Source organism: Panthera tigris, chromosome A3, assembly GCF_018350195.1.
Source record: "Panthera tigris isolate Pti1 chromosome A3, P.tigris_Pti1_mat1.1, whole genome shotgun sequence".
Classification (NCBI taxonomy): Eukaryota; Metazoa; Chordata; class Mammalia; order Carnivora; family Felidae; genus Panthera; species Panthera tigris.
Genome location: NC_056662.1, coordinates 34888316 through 34909760, shown reverse-complemented (window position 1 = coordinate 34909760; position 21445 = coordinate 34888316). Strand labels below are relative to the sequence as shown.

Sequence of the window (21445 nt, the reverse complement as noted above, 5' to 3'; positions counted from 1 at the left end):
GCTTAAATGATTGACTACAGAACTGACATTTCCCTTTATGGTCAAAAGAATGAAATAGTTCTCAGCTATTCTTAGGCAATGAGCACAAAGGCTTTAAGCCTGCAGAAATGGATGCTAAGGATGCAGAACCAGACACCAAAGAATCTCCCCTAAATGCTACCTTCCAAACTTAAATCAGCCTCTTCCCTCATAGCTGTAACATCCTCCCCATATGCCAAATAAGGACTCACTTCTGCAAAAGTTTTTTGAAGTGTGAGCGTTTATGGGCAGAGATACATACCAAATATGTTTATAGGTTACTTATATTTTCAGCCTACTTAATTATTAAATCCAAATGAAGGCAGCTGCGTCCAAAAAATACATAGTAAATGGGGTGGGAGGAGGGAAGAAGCTCGAACCCTAAACTCCAGCCTATTTTTAGATATGCCTCAATACACACACCTACACAGGGAAGCTCACAATTACATGAGACACACGGACTCAGTCCAGTGGGCAAGAGTGCACTCAGAGAGGAAAAGACTAATTTTAAGACTGGATTCAACCAATTATCATGAAACCAAAGGAGAATTCCACAAATCACTCTTCAAGAAATGTCCCCGTCTGAAGATGGTCATGCATGTCATTCTGAAGGGGTTCCCAAAGGTAGACGAGATGACATACATAGAAGGCTCTGGGAACAATGCAGCTCCCTATATATTATTGAAGGAATTATTTCATAATAGACATGGATTCTATTAGCAGCTGTTAGCTGCTAGCAGAGCATTCTAGCCTCTGCCAACCCCTACATTTTCTATGAATTCTAGGACTAGGAGGACTACATTGTGCAAAGGGACCGAAGATCAGGCTTTATGTACTGAGGGCCACTCCAAGTAAAAATGATAATTCAATTTTTTCTTTGACCAAAAATGCATACAACAGCCCAAAGCCAGTCACATGAAACCAGTAACTCAGTTCTAACCAAATTACCCTGGAAAGAAATGAGTATGTTCATAACAAGGCTGGGTTTGGCTTGGTTAAAATAATTCCATGAGATTGACTTTAACTGTATTTCTAAATGCTTCTAAAAAGTTGTCCATTGTTTATGTTTATTGTTACTGTTGTAATATTTTTTTAAGTATTCCTACCACACTTAAGCACTCTTTGTGCTTGATGGTTTTCTTTATAGAAAATAAGTCTGCAAAAAACAAAGTATCTTCATGAGGGTTGTTTTTTCACCAAGAAAGTCAATGCTTACACCCCTCTGCATCATCCCATGTGAAGCCATATGACAGGAAGGCCATTTTAAGTTAGACAATTGCTTATTTTTATTTATAACATACAGTTAGTTGGGTTTTACTAAAACTATTTAAGTAGTCTAGACTTAGTCTAAAAACTATCCTTTTGAGAGCCTAGATTATAATACAGGCAATACATTAACATAGGACTCAGTTTTAGAAGGAATGTATCTCATAGAATTATCTCAAGAACTAATAGCAAAAGAATGTATCTCAAGAATTAATAGCAAAAGCTACATAGTCTATTTGTCCTTAATCTATTTATTGCTGGTGGAAGGCAGTATTTCCAACATATGTCCAAATATCATTTTATGTATTTTCATAGATATTAATGATTTGCTAGCACACAATCTTGAAAGTAAATTTTTTTTACACAGGTATGTGAAGGATGAGAGGGAGAAAAAAAGATCATAGAATAAAAATACACATTTTCCCCCTTTGCCATTTCTGTCCCCAAGCCCATAGAATTCTCAAAGCCTTTAGTTTTCTATCCTTTGCTTATATGACTCCCCATCTTCCTCAGAATATGAGCCAGTCTGTGCACTGTGCTATAAGGCCCTCTATTATGTAGCCCTATACCACTCTCCTCCCTTCTCCTATTCCTTTCCCATGCTCACTTGACTCCAAACACACGGATTTTCTTCCTGTTCTTCATAGACGCCATTCATAATTTGTCTCAGGACCTTTGCATATACTGTTCCTCAGTTTGGACTGCTCTTCTGAGTATCTGCCTGGCTCTTTACATGCAGATCACTGTTCGCATGTCACTATATTTTTGTATATGCCTCTCATTTACAAAATAACATACCACCCACTACCACCACCAGGATTTCTTTCCCTCTACCTGTTCTATTCTTCTACATAAAATACATCAACATCTGATACCTACTATTCAATATATTTTGTTATATCCTTCCAACAGAGCAGAAACTTTATATATTTTCTGCTGCATCTGTCATATAAAACATGTGTGACATGAAGTTGGTGTTCAATATATACTTGTGTAGAATAAATAAATGCGTTCCTCTTCTGACTTTGCTGCAATGAAGAAATTAACAGAGGAAGCTGGTGGTCCAATATGTTGGTTGACTCTATGTTGGTGACTTGGGGAGGGAGAGCAAATAATTAAATGGGACATTAACACAATGTAAAGGGAATAAATGAGGGTCCTAGGGTTAACTACAGTCTTCTGCCTCTTCTCCAAGGGACTGTGTTAGTTATTTCAGTGTAACCCTGCTGGACTAGACACTAACCAGAACTTGACAGTGGTAAGGCACAGCCTCCACACTTAGAAACCCAATCCAGCAGAGAAGAAGAGGTAGATAGATAATTCAACACAAACAGTACAATATTTTACAGGAATTTAGAGACAGGAGAAATAACCTCTACCATAATTTTGCTTCTGAAAATACAAACCACTTCATACAACTCTCTGACCTCCCACAAATCCGTATCGTTAGAAGACCCACCTCCGATCCCTGAAAGCCTGAAGATGGAAATTGATGGTATCTCTGAATATGACCAACTCTCAAAGGCCTGAATGGATTTTTATGGAGTTAAAGGGTGAGATCTAACTATCATTTGAGACAACGTAACACCTAATTGCACAAAAGGTTTTACTCTACATCCCCTTCTGCATCCATGCAAGGGGCCACATGTCTAGTTCCAGCCAATGGGCTTTGACCGAAGAGGAGGCGTGACCCTTCTTGGCTCAAACATATATTGCTCCCTCCTGAGCCACCATAGACTGTTTGCAAAAACAGTCACAAAGTCTTCCCTTCTCTGTATCCTGCCCCTTGGCAAGGTGACCCTGCAGCTTCTCCCAACAAGATGTGGAGATTTCTCCAAGCGGATCTTGGATCTGGGTTTGGCATATGACTCAGCTTTGCTGCAAATCAGACACATGAAAAGCACGTACAGCCCTTCCACACTGGGGTATTCTTTCTCGTTTCTCTTTGAAATTCAGAGACTATTATGTTAAAAGACTAAGAAAGCCTGCTGGAAGAGGACAGGCCATATGGAGAGAAGCCTTCGTCAAACCAGTTATCCTGTTTGACACTCCAAACAAATACATGATTGGGGCTATCCTAGACCATCCAGTCCTGGCTGAGCCAGCCAAGACTAGTAACACCTCCAAATGAATACACAAAATTGTGGAAAAGAACACAATTGTTTTTTAAATCCACAAAATTCTGGGGTGATCTGTTACATAGCAAATGCTAACTGATACACCTGCTAGACAAGGATGGGTGGGGTGAGAGTTGACTCTATATGGCTCTGGCAGTATGTGCACATTTTAGTTTTATTATGTAAAAAAGCTATTTAAAAGGATTAAGAAGTTCTGAGGAAGAGTTAAAGGAATTCAGAAAAAAATCATAAGGGAGCAATAAGCTAGAAAAGCCATCCAGGATATGAGTAGAGGAGAATAATAAAATTAAAGTCAGTTACCTATGATATTTAGCAAGGACTTAAAACTTTAGCAAGGACTTAAAGGACTTTAGCAACATCATTTTTCTGGATGACAGTAATTATCAGGAGCACAAATCTGTCCATTTTACCACAAACAACTTGACACAGTAAAGTCTGTATTTGGGGCACCTGGGTGGCTCAGTTGATTGGGCATCCCACTTCAGCTCAGGTCATGATCTCAAGGTTTGTGGGTTTGAGCCCTGCATCAGGCTCTGTGCTGACAGCAGCCTGGAGCCTGCTTTGGATTCTGTGTCTCCCTCTTTCTGCCCCCCCCCCCCCCCCCCCCGCTCACGCTTGCTCAAGTTCTCCCTCTCTCTCTCAAAAATAAACAAACATTTAAAAAAAAGAAGTTTGTATCTTATCTTTGAATCTCCCCACCTGCTTCTCAAACCCCGTACCTAGCAGAGTGACTGGTATTTTAAGAGGCGAGATTAGAGACTCTTGAATAAGGAATGAATATGGAATGAGGGAAGGAAAGACTCAGTTATGCTATGTGACGACAAAGTGTGTGTCTACACTTCACTCCACATCCCTTTCCAGGTCAGCCTTTGCATTCTCCCAAATTGTTCTTATTTATGGCTCCCCTTCCATTCAGAGGAATAAGTAAGGCAATGGTAATGCGATAAGTAAGAATCATGAAGGTTCTGAGTTAGGGCATCTGGATGTTATAATAGCATTTTGTAGCAAGGCCTGTAAAATAGCCATTTATAATATTTAGCCGTATTTTTACTTCTGGATGTTTTACTTTTGTTTAACTCATATGGCAGATATTTGTAAATTGGTACCCAAATAATATAGTTATGTAATATTTATTGAAATTTTTGAGTGTGTTTAATGCTTCAATACTTTAAACTAAATAAGTAATATTAACCATCTAACCATAGAGTTTTCCCAGGGACCCTAAATTTAACTCCTCCTCAATTTTACAAAATCATTCAGTTCCATATTTCCAACTAAACACAAGACTATCATTTTAAATATAAGAACCGACACGTTTTGAGCAAAATTAGGTAATACACTATTATGTGATAAACATAATATCGTAAAACAATTTAGAATTCGGTTTAGATATGTAGTTACTTCCCAGTTCAGCTGACTTACTTTGACTCTCCTAGGCTGGAGTATTTTCATTCCATCATTTCAACCTAATATACCACGAATTGTTTTGAATGTGATAATGTGCATAGCCTACAAATATGACTCATAGACAGAAAAATATGGTTCCAAAATTTTACTTTACATGCCGAATATCACTTGGCTAATTTGAAGATTATTAATAGTCACATTTTCAAGGGTTTAACTTTATTTCCCATTGTGTTAAAAAATGTTTTCTCACATCTAATCTGTATCAATACTTTGTGTGACAGGTGTTAGGATTGCATTCATTTTACAGATAGGGAAACTAAGATCTGGGGCAATGAAATCATTTTTCCAAAGTCACAAAGCTATTAAATCATGAGGCCAATATCTGAATGAAGACCCCCTCATCTCAGAGTGGAGAATTCTGCTTTCTCTCTAAAAAAAAAAACAAAAACAAAAACAAAAAAAAACAAAAAAAAAAACCCATAATAGAATGGCTCTTTTAAAAAGTGCAGTTTCTAAGAAAGTTTGGAGCATGATTTAATATGGGAAATTCCAAAGAAACCTTCAAAGCAGCATCTATTATGTAAAATGTGGTATACTTTTTTTTTTTTTTTTTGGGTCTCCTGGAACAGATGTTTCTTTGCCCTAAGCTAATAGTCTCCTTCCTGTCTCCTTCCTTTGCTGAATCGTAACTCGAGCAGGCCTTCAGGCACAGTTATTACGAACACACATCCAGCATACGGAACCACATTTCTGATACACCCGTGTCTGCTGGGATTTACAATGGAGTTAATATCTGGATTTACTGGACCACACTCGGTGAGGACTTTTGTCTCCCTCCATTTCAATGTTCTTCTCTTAGAGTGAACTTTCATGAAGGTAAGTTGGGGCCAAAGATAAGAAGGGTCAACGAGGAGCAGGCCAGGCCCACAGTATACAACGAATAAGTCACAAACACAACGGTATTTGGTAACACTAAAAATCCAAGCAAGGCAGGCATTAGTTTTTTCCTCATTTTTCTTTCTGAGGAGAATGCTTTTCTGGTTTCTAACTCCAACTAATGGGATGAAAAATCTCATTTTTCAAAAAAAAATTAGGGCAGCATCTCACACCCCTCCCTACCCATCCTACCTCCCCAGGTCAAAGAAGGGAGCAGAACATACTTGCCTTTTCACAGGTCTCCCTGCCTCCTTGTCCCAACTTGGGAATCCAAGGTGAAGAGCCAATGTGTTGGCCCAAACTCTCCTGGAAAATGGGAGCAACCAAATGCCCCTGGGCCTGAAGATCACTGATCTCTTTCCTGGGGGCCCACTCAGATCAAACTTCTCAGGGGACATCCCCTAGTACCTAATTAATCTTTACCCCCACCCCCACTCCTAGAAACTTCATAGCTCCCTGGTCTAGCCAGAGGGCTGATTTTTGTGTACATGAGTCTCTTGGTTCCTTCTGGCTCCTAGCAACCAAGTAAGTCAGTCCCCATCTCAGCCTATTCTAAGTATCCTGGCTTTAACCATCTGCAAAATACAAAAGGTGCTAGCTGGCCAACAGCCAGTCTGTAGTGGAAAACGTGGAACAGCTTAGACCTCCAACAACAGGGTGAAGTCACGTCAAGTGTGACAAAGCCACAGGACAGAACAGTACAAGGCCATTAACGATGACGGTTTCAAAGAGCTTTTCATAACACAGGTAAATGCTGGGGTTTAAATGGAAGAATGTATCACACAGTTTCAACTATTCAAAAAGATGCACACAAACAAAATACAAAAGACTTGAAGGAAAATACTCAAGTGTCAGCCAGAGTGAGGTTTCACTTGGGTGAAGGTTTCTTGCCAAGTTTTTTTTTTTCTTTTTATAATTTTATGCACCTTCTATATTTTTTAAATGATCACATCTTATTTGGATTTTTAAAAAATCCTCCAGGGGCGCTTGGGTGGCTTAGGTGGTTAAGCGTTCAACTCTTGATTTTGGCTCAGGTCATGATCCCAGAGTTATGAGACTGAGTCCCATGTCAGACTCTGTGCTGGGCATGGAGCCTGTTTGGGATTCTCCCTCCAACCCCTCTCTCCTTCTTCCCCTCCCCTGCTCTCTCAATAGATAGATAGGTAGGTAGGTAGGTAGGTTGGTAGGTAGGTAGGTAGGTAGATAGAATAAAAACACATAAAAAAAACTCCAATCTCCCTAAGGGATTACTAACATGATGATGGGCTCCCGGAAGCTGCTGAGTAAGACAATTGTTGATACTTCTGACATAGCTTTCATATCTCACAGTTCACCTTAATGTCTTCTTAGTCACTCATCTCTGTACTTTCTTCCCTATTTGTCTCTCTGCCTAAAATAAACCCCCTGTCCACTTATCTCCCCATTTTACAATCCTGTCTGGCTCAGATGTCACTTCCTCCTCCAAATGAGATCTCATTCTCTCTTCCCTTGAACCCACAACTTTTTACATGCACCTCTCCCAGCCAATGAAACTTTACACCTAGCACTGTAATTATTCCTAGCTCATGTCTAAGCCTGAAAGAAATTTTGGACACACAGGAAACTGAATCCATCTTTGCATATCCCACATGAAGTCTCACACATAGGGAGCATTCAATACTTACAAAGGAATATAGATGAAATAAACAGAAAAAAAATAAATGATTAAGCAAAGTATTTAACTTTAGGTTTCATTTTATAATCTATCCTTAGAGATTTCCCCATTCTCTAGCCAAATGCCAAACCCCAGATTCTGGGGCCCACAATTTCATAAAGTCATCAGCCATCCTGCTTAAGGGAAGATATCTAGCACACAACATATCTGTTAGTTACATGCAACCATCAAGGAAGGAAATACAATCAAACTTTTTAACTAGATGGGGAACTCCATAGGGCAGGGCAGGGGCAGGGTCTGTGAACCTTTATCATTTTGGAGTCCTCCTGGTGCATGGTAAATTCTCAATACACACTTCTTAAATAAATGACAAGAAATGAATGAATGAGCTAAGAATCATTGGCTGAGATGCCCCACTACAATCATATATGTATGGACGATGATCATTTTGCATGTTAGTTGCCAATGAAATCTCATAGCAATGACTGCATCAGATGACACTGGACCCCCAGCTCTCATCTTTGCTGGCTGCATCATCCTATGTAGCTCTCTCAAACTGCATGGGAGATTCCACACAACTGGAATTCTGCTTGCCTTGACCTTAAGCAAGTTTCTGTTCTCAGTGTCCAGATTTCCAAGAGAATAAGATGGAAACATTTGCTCTGTCTTGTGAAATTTAATTGAATAAAAATAGCATAAGGTTGCCTTCTAAGGCAATCATGCTAGAACAGTGGTACTGTTCCTGATTTGTTGAAGGAAAATATCACATATGTGGAAGAAAATTATCAACAGAAAAGAACTTCTGGAAAATAGTTTTATGGTTTCAAAACAGGAGTGCCTGGCCTACGTGCCTCTCAAGCCGTGGACTCCCACATAGGAAGGCTGTCCACAGTCATCTATCATGGCATTTGGGGTCCTTGACAGCTGACATCCCCCTTCCTTCATCCTCTGCAGTGAATGGTGCTCTAAAGGAAACAAATATTGGAAGACTCACAAGGGAACTGGTCTAACCACACCAAAGACCCTCCCTGACACTCATCAACTATTAACAATCTCACCAGCAGTGGTCTTTCTGTAACTGTAATGCAAGGTTAACAGTGGATACACTAGTAATTGGACCACTGTGGGAAATCTGGAATCAGAGGGCAGATGGTTTCATAGTGTGTGTCTTTCATCTGTTTTTGCCCTAATGATAAACCATAGCAGGGAAACTGCACGGGCTGAGACTAAGAACTCAGTGCTCCTACGTTCTCAGGAAAAGAAACAAAGCTGCTCTTTTTAGAAAATCAAATTGTTGCTCACAAACCAAAACAGCAAAGTTCTCTTCTCTTCTGTTTTGTTCAGGCCTCTCCAGCTCATCTATGGAAATATCCCATGCTTTTTAAAAACTGGGCTGAGCGGTCATTCAATATTATGTTGCTAAGTAGTCCTTTCTAAGTTAAACATGTTTACCCTGCATAAAGGCTGAAATTTTGCTCAACTGGCTATATTCCATGACTAACAGAGTGAATTTACCTCTTCTCATGCATGGAAGAAAGAGCACAGTCACACAATAGGATCCCATGGAGAAGTTGGCTCCTAGGAGCTGAGTCCATGGCTTCTCAGGCTGCACACTGCATCCAGATCGTGAGCCTGTTAAAATGACTGGTCCCATGCAGCTGGCCTGGGGTGAGGACTAAAATACACATTTCTACAAGCTCCCCCTGGTGATCTCCATTCTGCCTGCTGGTCCATGGGCCATATTTTGACTAGCACAGAATTGGGATTTGAATCTTACTTTCTGGGATTGCTCCTTATCAAAGGACTAGACTGTGGCAGTGAACTAACTAGTGGCAGGGATAATGTGTATATTAAGATGGGCAGAAAGAATGAAGCTCAGGGAAAAAATTGAGCCAGGCTGGAGGTTTGACTCTACTAATTACATGACATTGGGCAACTCCCTGAATCTCCATTCTTTGTTCTGTAAAATGAGGCAAATGATCCTTCTTTCACAAAGCACAGAGAATGAAAAATACAAACACGGGGGTGCCTGGGTGGCTCAGTCAGTTAAGTGTCTGACTTCAGCTCAGGTCATAATCTCGTGGTTTGTGAGTTCGAGCCCCACATCGGGCTCTCTGCTGTTAGCACAGAGCCTGCTTCAGATCCTCTCTCTCCCTCTCTCCCTCTGCCCCTCCCCTGCTCACCCACTCTTTCAAAAATAAGGAAAAAAAAGGAAAAATACAAATGTGTATATAGAGGCTTGACTGTAATAGGAACTTGTGACCTATTGTTTCCTGGAAGATCAGCAAAATCCATGTATTCCTCCCCTTCTGAGGCCCATACATACCCACATTCACCTGCCTCCCTTGCAGTTAGGTAGAGCAGTGCGATAGTGCTGGTGTGTGACATGAGAGTGGCAGTGATGAATGTCACACCTAGGCATGCCCATAAAATCCTCCTCCACACATTCATTCTCTATGCAATTTGCCTCTTCTATGTAGGTGGACATTATCTCCAGGAGGAACGTGGAAGCTAGATAATACAGATGTCAGAGCTCTCATCAGCTTCTATCCCTGAATAACTACAAACACATGGCAGCCCCAACCATTTCACCTGCCTTGTACTGTTAGATGATCAGCAAAACAATAACATGAACCATACGTGAGCCATTGTATATTTGTGGCCCTCTTTGTTAAAGCAGCTAGCCTAACTATGCAGTATCTCTCCCATATTTTTCCTTTCTTCCTTCCTCTTCCCTGCCTTCCTACTGCACTCTCCCTTGGAAGGGTCCCTCATGTATCCTAAATTACAGTGTTTTGGTTAAAAGCATAAACTCTGAGGGGGGACTGGGTAGTTCAGTGTGTTAAGCGTCCGGCTCTATATTTCAACTCAGGTCATGATCTCACAGTTCATGGTTTTGAGTTCTGCATCGGGCTCCATACTGGCAGTGTGGAGCCTGCTTGGGATTCTCTCTCTCTCTCCCTCTCTCTGCCCCTCCCCGCTTGCTAAATAAATAAACTTAAAAAAAATAAATAAAAGCATAAACTTTGAAATGGAAATACTAGGTCCAAAATCATTTCCATCCTTTCCTTGTACAGAATTGGACAAGGATGGCTAGATAAATTTCCCAACCCCACTCTCAACTATGGAAGAAGTAATCCTACCACTGCTTACCTCTTGGGAAGGTCACATGAGATCATGCAGGTAGAGCAGTTAGCCCTTTACTTGGACAAAGTAAGCACTCCATAAACAGCTATCTCTCTTCTGTTCTTTGATTCTTTCTTCTGTTTTTCTTTTTATTCTCATCTGAATAGGGTCCCATTTTATAATATGCCACCTGCTTCCCCCCACCCTGTAATGCTATGTCATAAGGACTTTCATAAATCATTGTCCATGTGGTTGATGTTAGCATTACCCATGGTGTGGTACAACTCTAAAAGAACCTCTGTTACATTCGAAGAGTTCTAAACTAGAAAAAATTTAAGCATATTAAGCATGATTATATCTTTTTCACACTTGAATGAACAAATATTACAAAGCTAAAAGGAGGAAAGAGCAAAAGGACCAGGTAATTAGTACAGATTTAAAATTTTTTACACAGGCAGGGAATTTACCATTTGAAAATGTGGACTGTACAGAAACTGCAAGACTGTCAGCTAATGAGGGATATTTACGTGATACATTGATTTTCATACTGGAGCAACAGATAAAACCTATCAGCCAGGAGAGAAACCCTCCAAAGGAACAGCTTCTGTTGCCTGGATATTCCAGAAACAAAGCACAGAGAAAAAAGCAAAAGGCAAGGTTTTCATAGGACAAATGATACATTTCTCTTTAACGTTATGGTACATTTAAGGATAGCTTTCCGCTACAAAAACGCATTACTCAAGGTTGACGGAAATAACTGTTCCCAAACATACATGTGAAGGTTCATATATGCACACAATTTCAAATGTGTGTTCACATGTATAAAAACAGAACAGAGCCTGAATCTTATTATTTGGAGGCAAAAGACATGTTCAGTCTTAACGCCTAAGGAGTATGGCACCCATGAAGCTAGAGAAGATTCACAGAGCCCCTTTCACCCTGCTGGTGCATTTCATTCTCTTTTTATGGTAAATTAGAGAGATTGGCACTGCTGTTCTTTAGAGACTGCACGCATACAAAGTTTACTGAAAGACTGTGTCACGAGTAATATGAACTGAAGAAACCACAGCATTCTAAAGGAAAGCCAAGGCAGTGCATAGGAAACTTTGCACATCATTCCTCTGACATTGAACTTGCCCTTCCCTTTCTATAGGGAAATGGACTGTGAGAACAGTCAAATGCTGGCCTGGAGCAGAAACTGTGAAATTCACATTTAATGCTTCAAAATACTCTAAATGTGACTCTGTCCCCTGGGCCCTCTCTGTTGTCCACCCAATCAGTTATGAAGTCCCACTGGTTCTACCCCTTGGATCTCCCTGAAATCTGCCCCCTTTTCATGCTCCAGGCTGTCTCCATCACTTCTTTTCTGGGCTGCAGCAAAGCTTCCTAGTTATTCTCTACATGCAGTCTTCTCACTTACCCTTCCCATTATGCTCTACAAAGAAGCCTAACTATTCTAAAAATCAAAGTTGCGTCATGTCACCTGATTAAAACCCTTCAATGGCTCACCACCATCTACAAGAAGAAAATTCATTTAATGGCATGGCTTAACAAAGATTTACAGAATCTGGCTCTCACATCATACTTTTATTAATTACCCCCAAACACACACATGAACCACCCCCCACCCCCGCAACTACAGTGACCAACGCTGTGTATGATGTACCATCTGAACAGAATACTTCTACAGCCTCCACTTCCTCCTCCTTTACTAGGCTAATTCTACCCATCATCTAAGACTTAACACAGATGCCACTGACTCTGGGAAGTTTTGTTTGTTTGTTTTTTTTTTTTTTTAAGAGAGAGCGAGCACGTGCACATAGGGGAGAGGAGCAGAAAGAGAGAGGGAGAGAGAATCCTAAGCAGGCCCTACACTCAACATGAAGCCCAATGTGGGGGCTTGATCCATGACCTTGGGATCATGACCCAAGCTGAAACCAAGAGTCAGATGCTCAACCAACTGAGCCACCCAGGCACCTATTATTATTATTATTATTATTATTATCACCATCATTATCATTATTGTATTTTAGAGAGCACGAGAGGGGTATAGAGGCAAAGAGAGAGAATGGGAAGGCTTTTTTAACCCACAACTCCTGAGGAGGACCCCAGTGGAGATCCCCCATTTCTCCCAGCTTACCGGTAGACTCTGGTACTACAACTATGGGCTCTGGAGTCAGCTTGCCTGAATTCAAATCCCAGCCACACCTCTTATAGCTGAGTGATCTTCAGGTTACTTAACCTCTCTGTGCCTCAGTTTCCTCATTTATAAGATGGAGATAATCACAGTGCCTATTTCAACAGGGCCCTTTGTGGACTAAATGAGGTCATATAGAAATGACTTAAAGAAAGCCTGACATCTAATTGTTGCTCAATAAATGTTAGGCAGAAGTCGTCACCAAAGTGGTACCAGAACAATAATGCTCCATCTATAGGTCTTCCACTGATGACGGCATGCTTTGCAGAAATAGAAGGAATTATCCTTCCTGCGTGCTACTTGACCCATGTCAAGCACTTAATACATTATTCTTTAATAAATATCTACTGAGGATTCAAACAAATCAAAGATTTCCATCTTCTGGGAGAGTTTTCAGCCTCCTCTGAGTTACATGTGCAGATTTACTCCCATATAACTTTATAATCTTTTCCACGAAACAAAAACAAAAACAAACAAAAAAAACACAAAACACAAAAAAAAATAAATCACAGAAAGGATGTGCTGTGTATCAGACACTGTACCAGGTGCCAAAAGAGGCAAAGGCAAAATCAAATGAGAAAAACAACTCTTATCACCAGAAGCTTACAAGATAAGTTCATTGTTGCCAGTGAGCAAGCTGGCAGTGAGGACTTACCCTTTCATTTGAACAAAGAGCAAGTTGACCTTGCCTCATACCAACCAAGACCATCTTTTGATTTTAAGGCTATGCTCACCCTAAAATGTATCACATCTACTGACCCTTGGGACCAGAACATCCCAAAAAAACAGTTTTACTAACAGCCCCAAGGGCAGAGCTCCTGTGGCCTATATGCTTTGCAAAGAACCACCTAGGAGGTATATGTCTTGTCAAAATGAAATGTACTTAGAAAATGCTCAAACAATGTTGTCCAGAATGCCATTTAATGTGGGGGACTCCAACTAGGTTGGAGAGTTAGCACCTTGTAAGTATTTTGCCATAATAATTATGGCAGCATATAAAGCATCAGTAATGCTCCATCCTGGACTTCTGATCACCAATCAGCATCCTCATGAACAGAGTATTTTTTTTTTTTAAATGTACTAAAGCACCTAAAAGTTTTAGGTACAAGGCCCTGATCTTAGTTTCATCAAGTTACTTTCAAATGATATAGCAGAGCCCATCACAAAAAAAGTTCTGTTAAGATTTTTATACATTGGGAGGTCAAAACATGTCCCTCTCAAATCTAATAAGTATGTACTCTAAAAGCCTCAACTGATGGAGGCAGCCTGCACATTAAACGTGTCTTCTGATTCCAGGCGCAAGTGCTATGAAGAATTCCACTATCGTCTGCATTTGGACAACCCTTCTTGGGAACAGCTCAGTGTTTCTAATTAACCATCTCACTGGCCCACAAACATTTTATGTATTATTTACTCATACCACGCATTGTTCAGAAATGATTTGTGCAAGTAAACCAGATAAGCAAGTATCATCTTAATTACAGATACATATAATTATATGTATACAAAACAGTGCTGACAGAGTCAATGTCTTCTAAATGACCTCAAGCTAACATGCAAAGGAAAAGTCAAAACGTAGTCGTGAAAAACATGGACTTTGTTACCAGGCAGCCCTGGGTTCAAGCTATTGATGAGCTACATGAATTTGGGGAAAGTACTAACATATTTCAACCTCAGCTCTTTTACCTGTTAAATGTTGATATTACTACCACCTACCTGATAAAAGTTAGGGGACAATGAATATAATACAAGGTCTGCGATACAGTAAGCATAAACAAACATCTTGGTTTCTTCACCCCTGACTGCTCAGCTGGGCCTAAGAAAGTATAGTCGGAGTCCAAATAAGATCTCAAATGGGCAACCAAGAGACTTGAGAAAAAAAAAAAATGGTCACAGAACCCTTCAGAGAAGAGGTGGGGGATAAAATCCTCAAAACTAGAAGAATCCAAAGCTTTACCCACTGAGGCTTCAGGAACCTGAAAGTGGATGATGTAATCTTTTCTCTTTTTCTTAGCTGTTGGCTAACAGTGCTTTCTCCCACTGCACCTGATAAACCAATTTCTACAATGAATCATCAGAATATGCTGAAATCTGTCTAGAGGAAAGGCTCTCTGTTGAATAGAGCCAAAAATGTTTCCCCTTTTTTGAGATGGAAATTTAGGTGGCCTTCACTGGCCTTGCAGTTCTAATCTGGCACCAATCAACAAATAATTCATTTAAAAAGTATTTAATATTTTAGAAAACTCACTGAAGTGGTAAGAATAGGCACTTGCTACATTCTAGGTACTTGGTCTAAATATTAGAATGGAAAAGTTCCATTTCTTGAGCTTTGTCTAATTATCCTGCTCCTATTCAGGAATCATAATTAGATGATATAATCTGATTGTCAATAAAGAAAACTTAGTCTGAGGTCACCCAAGAAAGGGAAGATGTTTGCCTTCTTCCTTTCTTTGCCAAGAGTAAGAGGCAAAACGGGATACACATGGAGATTTTGAATAAAAGGAAATACGGAATACTCTCCAAAGTCATGAATAGCACAATCATACAACGGAATACTACTCAGCAATAGAAAGAAAGGTATTATCTGGGGCGCCTGGGTGGCGCAGTCGGTTAAGCGTCCGACTTCAGCCAGGTCACGATCTCGCGGTCCGTGAGTTCGAGCCCCGCGTCAGGCTCTGGGCTGATGGCTCGGAGCCTGGAGCCTGTTTCAGATTCTGCGTCTCCCTCTCTCTCTGCCCCTCCCCCGTTCATGCTCTGTCTCTCTCTGTCGCAAAAATAAATAAAAAACGTTGAAAAAAATTTAATAAAAAAAAGAAAGAAAGGTATTATCCGTACAAGCAACAGCATAGATGAAACTCACATGCATTGTGCGAATGTCAGATTCATTATACACTGTGTGATTTTATTCTAGGTCACTCTGGAAAAGGCAAAGCTATTAATGATGGAGAAGAGATCAGTGGCTGCCAGGGGTTAAGGATGTACAAAGGGCTTCACTACAAACAGGCAAGAGAAGAGCTTTTTGGAGTTAGGAACTGTTCTGCATCCTGATTATGTCAGTGGCTGTAGGACTCCATACATTTGTTAAGACTCATACAATTTATACCAAAAATATAAATTCTACTATCCATAAATTTAAACATGAATTTTTAAAACTGAAGCTTAATCTTAACACTATTTTAAATTGTGGTAGAGAGGTGGGTTTTCTCTCCAACAAAAAGGGAGTTCATTAATAAAATCCTTAAAGAACCTACTTCTTCCCCCCAGATTTACTGGGTTTAATTAACAATAAAAATTGTGGGGTGCCTGGGTGGCTCAGTAGGTTAAGCATCCGACTTCAGCTCAGGTCATGATCTCACGGTTTAGGAGTTTGAGCTCTGTGTGAGCTCTGTGCTGACAGCTCAGAGCCTGGAGGCTGCTTCAGATTCTATGTCTCCATCTCTCTCTGCCCCCCTCCCAACTCTCTCTTTCTCTGTCTCAAAAATAAATAAATGTTAAAAAAACAAAATAAAAATGAAGACTGTGTAAAGTTAAGATGTAAAGAATGATGTTTGGATATAGGTATATACAGTGATGTTTGGATATAGGTATATACAGTGGATATAGGTATATACAGGTATATACAGTGTATATATATACAGTGTATATATATACAGATGTAAAGGATTACCACAATCAAGCTAATTAACATTATCACTTCACCTAGTTAACATTTCTTGTGTGTGGTGAGAAGATTTACGATATATGTTCAGCAACTTTCAAGTTATTAAGGATATTTGCCATGCAGTATGTTCAATCTCCAAAATTTATTCATCCCACAAGACTGGCCAGCATGTCTTCATTTACCCCAGTGCCTGGCAACCACCATTCTACTCTCTGCTTTTATGAGTTCAGCTTTTTTTGGATTCCACATATAAGTGACATCAGGCAGTATAGATCTTTCCAGGTTGTCACAAATGGTAGGATTTCCTTTTTCAAGGCTGAATAATACTTGCGTGTGTGCAGGCACACATCTGTAAACATATATATACCCACCACGTTTTCTTTACCCATTCATTCATTGACACAGGGTTTTTTCCACATCTTGATGAACATAAATAAGACTACAATGAACATGGGAGTGCAGATCACTGAGGTACTGATTTCATTTCCTTTGGATTATATGCCCAGAAGTAGGACTGCAGAACCATACGGTAGACCTATTTTTCATTTTTTGAGGAAGAAGAGAACCCACTTCTCAAAACTGCAGTATAGTTGTGGATGGTCTCTGTAGATCTCCATTCTACCCTTTCCAGCAGGGGAGGCCAGCTCATTGTTAAATGTCCAAGACTCCTCTGCAGTTGGTTCCAATTAGAATTGGAAACAATTAGAAACAACTTAAATATCTGAAGGGCAGTGGCCACCCTCCTGCTGCTGGTGCTCCTGGCAAGCAAGGTTTAAAAGAGGTTTAGAGAGAGTTGCAGCACCAACAGTAACAAGTGGCATGCCCTTGTTCTCAAAAGTCCAGTGGTGGCCCACAGTTCCTCATTCTCTAGCTGTTCAGGCCATTCTGGAAGCACCTAAACGCTTGCTCTAAATCTTTTCTGCTTGAAACACCTAGAGTGGGTGCTTTGTTTGTTTTTCCTGCCATGATCTCTATTGATATAAACTTGATTTATAAAATGGCCCCATGTCATGATCCCTTAAGACAGGGTTACTTGGAAGTTCCAGAAAAATTCCTTTGAAATTCAGCAATCCATGGCTAAAGTACAGCTAGCTATCTTCTGTTTTCTAGATTTTTCAGTACCACTCAGTCCTTGCTTACCGTGTTGGAATGATGACATATTAATTTAACAAATTATTTCATATTGGCAACAGCACCAGGCTGATAATCCACTGTAGCAAAGCTAGTGGAATGAGACTCTGCTTTCCACATATACCTAACTCTCAGGACTGAGTTTAATTCTGGTTGGTCAGATCCAGGTATTCTGTCTGTTCCTGAACCAAGACCATTCCATCCCTAGCTAGGGGAGGTCACAGCCCAGGTCACTACCATTCCTGACAAATGAAGACAGAACATGAACCTTCTGACTACTGAACAACTCATGCTCTTCAAGGGTTTTCTGTTGTGCATCCCTTGGGGAGTTTAAATGCATCTTTATTTCTCTGTTAACATCTAAACACATTAGTTAAGCCTAAAGTAAGTGCTGTAGACTTGTCTTAAGAGAAACTTCCCATGAGGCTTGGCAACCAGAGCCTGAAGCATTAGGAATAAGCCTCATTTTCAGATGCCTGGGGACTGAACTACATACACTTTACATTCTAGGGAAGATACTTGAGCAAATTCCACATGCCTATCCACCTTGCTCACATGCTAAAACAAGCATAGCATTTTGGACAACGTATGTGACAAGGTTCAAAGAAGAAATTCCTCACTGAGGGGAAGAGTCATGGATGCATGGTTGAAAACGCCTTGCACCGAAGATGCACAGTATGTTTTTATTAGAGGAATGAATTAAGGTATGTACTTTGGGTTCTATGGCAGTAGACAAATTTGGCTTGAGCTCATTACATGTTTTTTCTACAGCACAGGTTCCTCATGGGCAGTGGATTTTGGTTCTTTGCCCCTTAACACCTTTCCCCTGTGTGTTGCTAAGAGTGTCTGACGTTCTTCTTGAAATCCTCCCCTCTCTTCTTCTCAGTTCCTAAAGTTCCAGTAATATGAACTCCAGGAGGGTTACCCACAGCAAGTGTTTATATACAAGTACATGAAGTATTTAAAAAATAATTCTTTAAATCATTTTAACTTTTAGGTACTCATGAAGTTGATACAATGTCATAGTTGATTAAATAGTTCATGAACTACCTATTTGGGAGGTATTTAATGAAACACTTCGTAATTTTAATATTGTAGTTTTCATCTTCTATTATGGAGCCAGTAAAAGTTTTTCAGAACTCACATATATTAAGTGTATTTATTTTGAGAGTGAGCACACATGCAGAAGGGGCAGAGAGAGTCAGTCAGGGAACCCCAAGCAGGCTCAACACTACCAGCGTGGAGCCCAATGCAGGGCTTAAACCCAGGAACTGTGAGATCATGACCTGAGCCAAAACCAAGAGTCGGATGCTCAACCGACTGAGTCACCCAGGAGCCCCTAGAACACACACATTTTTTGACAAGGCTGAAAACAGGCCTTGGGAACCCAGGAACTGCGACCAGAGTACCTAAAAGTTAAAATGATTTAAAGGATTATTTTTTAAAGTTGTTACACAAGAGTATGCACAAAGTGTGCTGTGTTCCATTTCCATCTATTTCATCCTAAATTTGCCTTGTTCCAACTGTGAAATCCTAAGTTGCTCATGCCTACCTAAGGTGGCCACTGCAGAGGGCTGTCCCCCTTCATTGCTAGTGGAGAAGGTTCTACTGCTGGAATTAATGGATCCTTTAATACATTTTTCCCTTTTAAAGGAAATTCTGCCATGTTCATCTTCTAATTTATCCTTTTATTGAGACTGGTAACAGACATAGCAGTGAATCAAAACAAAACCCCCCAAATAACCCACCAACACTCTGCTCCCACCCATCTATTTTAAAGAAAGAATTAGGCCAGATACTAGAAAAAATAAGTTAAAACATTACTTTCAAGTAGCACAGGGGTTCAGACTGAGACAGTAGTTTCAAAAGAGGGGAAAACAGGAAGAAATGAGTAAAAGTGTAATTTTCTTCAAGGAAGAGTGGGGGAAAAATGCTGAAAGGCATCAAATAGGTAAAATACAATGAAAGTGATAGCTACCAAGTATTTAACTGAAACATGAGCAAATTTTTTTCTGGATTTGACTACAGATATGCGTGGAAGAGATTATTGAAAGTTATATAATATTATGAAGGTAAGGGAAAGTTGACATATGGTCTTAACATCTTCATCCAGAGCAGCGCTTCTCAGACTTTAACCCGTAAATAAATTACCAAGAGATCTTAAGCAAAAAAAAAAAAAAAAAAAAAAAAAAAAAAGCGGATTCTGATCCAGTACAACGGCAGAGCCAAAGATATTACAAATCACACAAATTCTCAGGCAATAGGATATTGATGGTCAGGAGACCACATTTTGTGTAGCAAGGCTCTACGTTTCAGTAGCTTTTGCAGATTCCCCTTCAATTTGAATCAGCGGGCCAACATATATAATATGGTCTTATTTTTAAACAGTGTAAAAAGTTCATAGTCATAGAGGCGATTTTCTTCACTGTGTTCAATTTTTTTCCAAGTATATTTTAGAATTGTGGCCCCATTCCCTCAGCTTCAATAAAGTCTGGGACAGTGCTCAGAGTTTGCATTTCTAACAAGTGCCCTGATAATGGAGATGCTGCTGGCCCAGGAACCAGGTATATGGACTCACAGTCTTAATACATCCATCTAGAATCCTGCTGGAAATGTCTGCAAGAATTGATGCCAACAGAAAATTTTTAGCATCAGAGAATCATTAAGTATTAGGGCTTCAGAAGACCTGAGATTATTTCCCAAAGTCCCATTTGAAAGGCAAAGTGCTTGCCTTACCAGAAAGATTGTGTGCCTTACCTAGAACAAAGCTGGTTAGAGAAGCAGAATGAGGACGTGAACTCAACTCTTTTATTGCTACCTTAGAAGTCTTGCCCCTATAACAGACTAGTACTTTCTCATCTTTTCCAAATATGCCTGAATCACTTACTTCTGGATCCCTGATGACCCACCACTGAACATACATTTAAGTCCTACTAATTATTTTCTTTTTAGCAATAATCCCTAGAGGGGTGCCTGAGTGGCTCAGTCAGTTAAGCATCCAACTTCAGCTCAGGTCATGATGTCACGGTCTGTGAGTTCAAGCCCTGCATCAGGCTCTGTGCTGACAGCTCGGAGCCTGGAGCCTGCTTCAGATTCTGTCTCCCTCTCTCTCTGCCCTTCCCCTGCTCTTGCTCTATCTCTCTCTCTTTCTCAAAAATAAACAAAAAAAGAGTCCCTAGAAAGTGATTTAAAGTGTGGCCTAAGGGCGTCCTCTATTGGAATTACAAATGGGCCTGCTTAAGGATTTGGATTCTTTGGGCTGTCCTAAAACTACTGAATTTGATTCTCCCTGCTGGTACCTAGGAATCTGCATTTTGACAGGCAAACCTACAAACACCCACCTTATGAGACTGTTTGATAAACAGATCAATAAGATGATGATTCTCAACCTGGTTACACGTTAGAATCCTGAGGAGAGGAGAGGGTTTACAAATCCCCGTGCCTGGGCTGCATGCAAACAATTACGCCGGAATCTCTGGAGGATGCTCAGGCCTCGGCAATGGCCACAGCTCCCCAGTGATTGCAGTGCACAGCCAAGGATGAGAAACAGTACTTCAAAGATGCCAAATACTCCCATACTCTATCCAAAGAAAAGATGTTAAACATCCAGGGAAAATGATCCCTTGTTCTAATGAATATAGAAAGCTGGTGGCCTAGAGTTCTCTGATTCAGAGAACACGTTTTTATTCCAACAAAATAAGCACTAAGATCTGAACTCATGTCAGAAGGGTCTCACTGTGGCCAGGCTTTCTGGCTGCCCAGAGAATTAGAAATTCTTATTATTTCCATGTGGTGGTCACTTTCGGCAGTTACAAAGTCTGGAGTTTTACAAGAAAATAATTTGTATGGATTTTCTGGTCAAGCTACTAAATAATAAATGCTCCCCTACAAATGAGAAGATGGATTTAATA

The 21445-nt window shown here is 40.2% G+C and overlaps 1 protein-coding gene across 7 annotated transcripts in view; it reads right to left on the bottom strand.

The window, feature by feature from the left end:
* Positions 1–21445, bottom strand: part of PLCB4 (phospholipase C beta 4) — a 390400-nt gene that overhangs the window by 187900 nt on the left and 181055 nt on the right. The gene's annotated exons all lie outside the window — the stretch shown is intronic.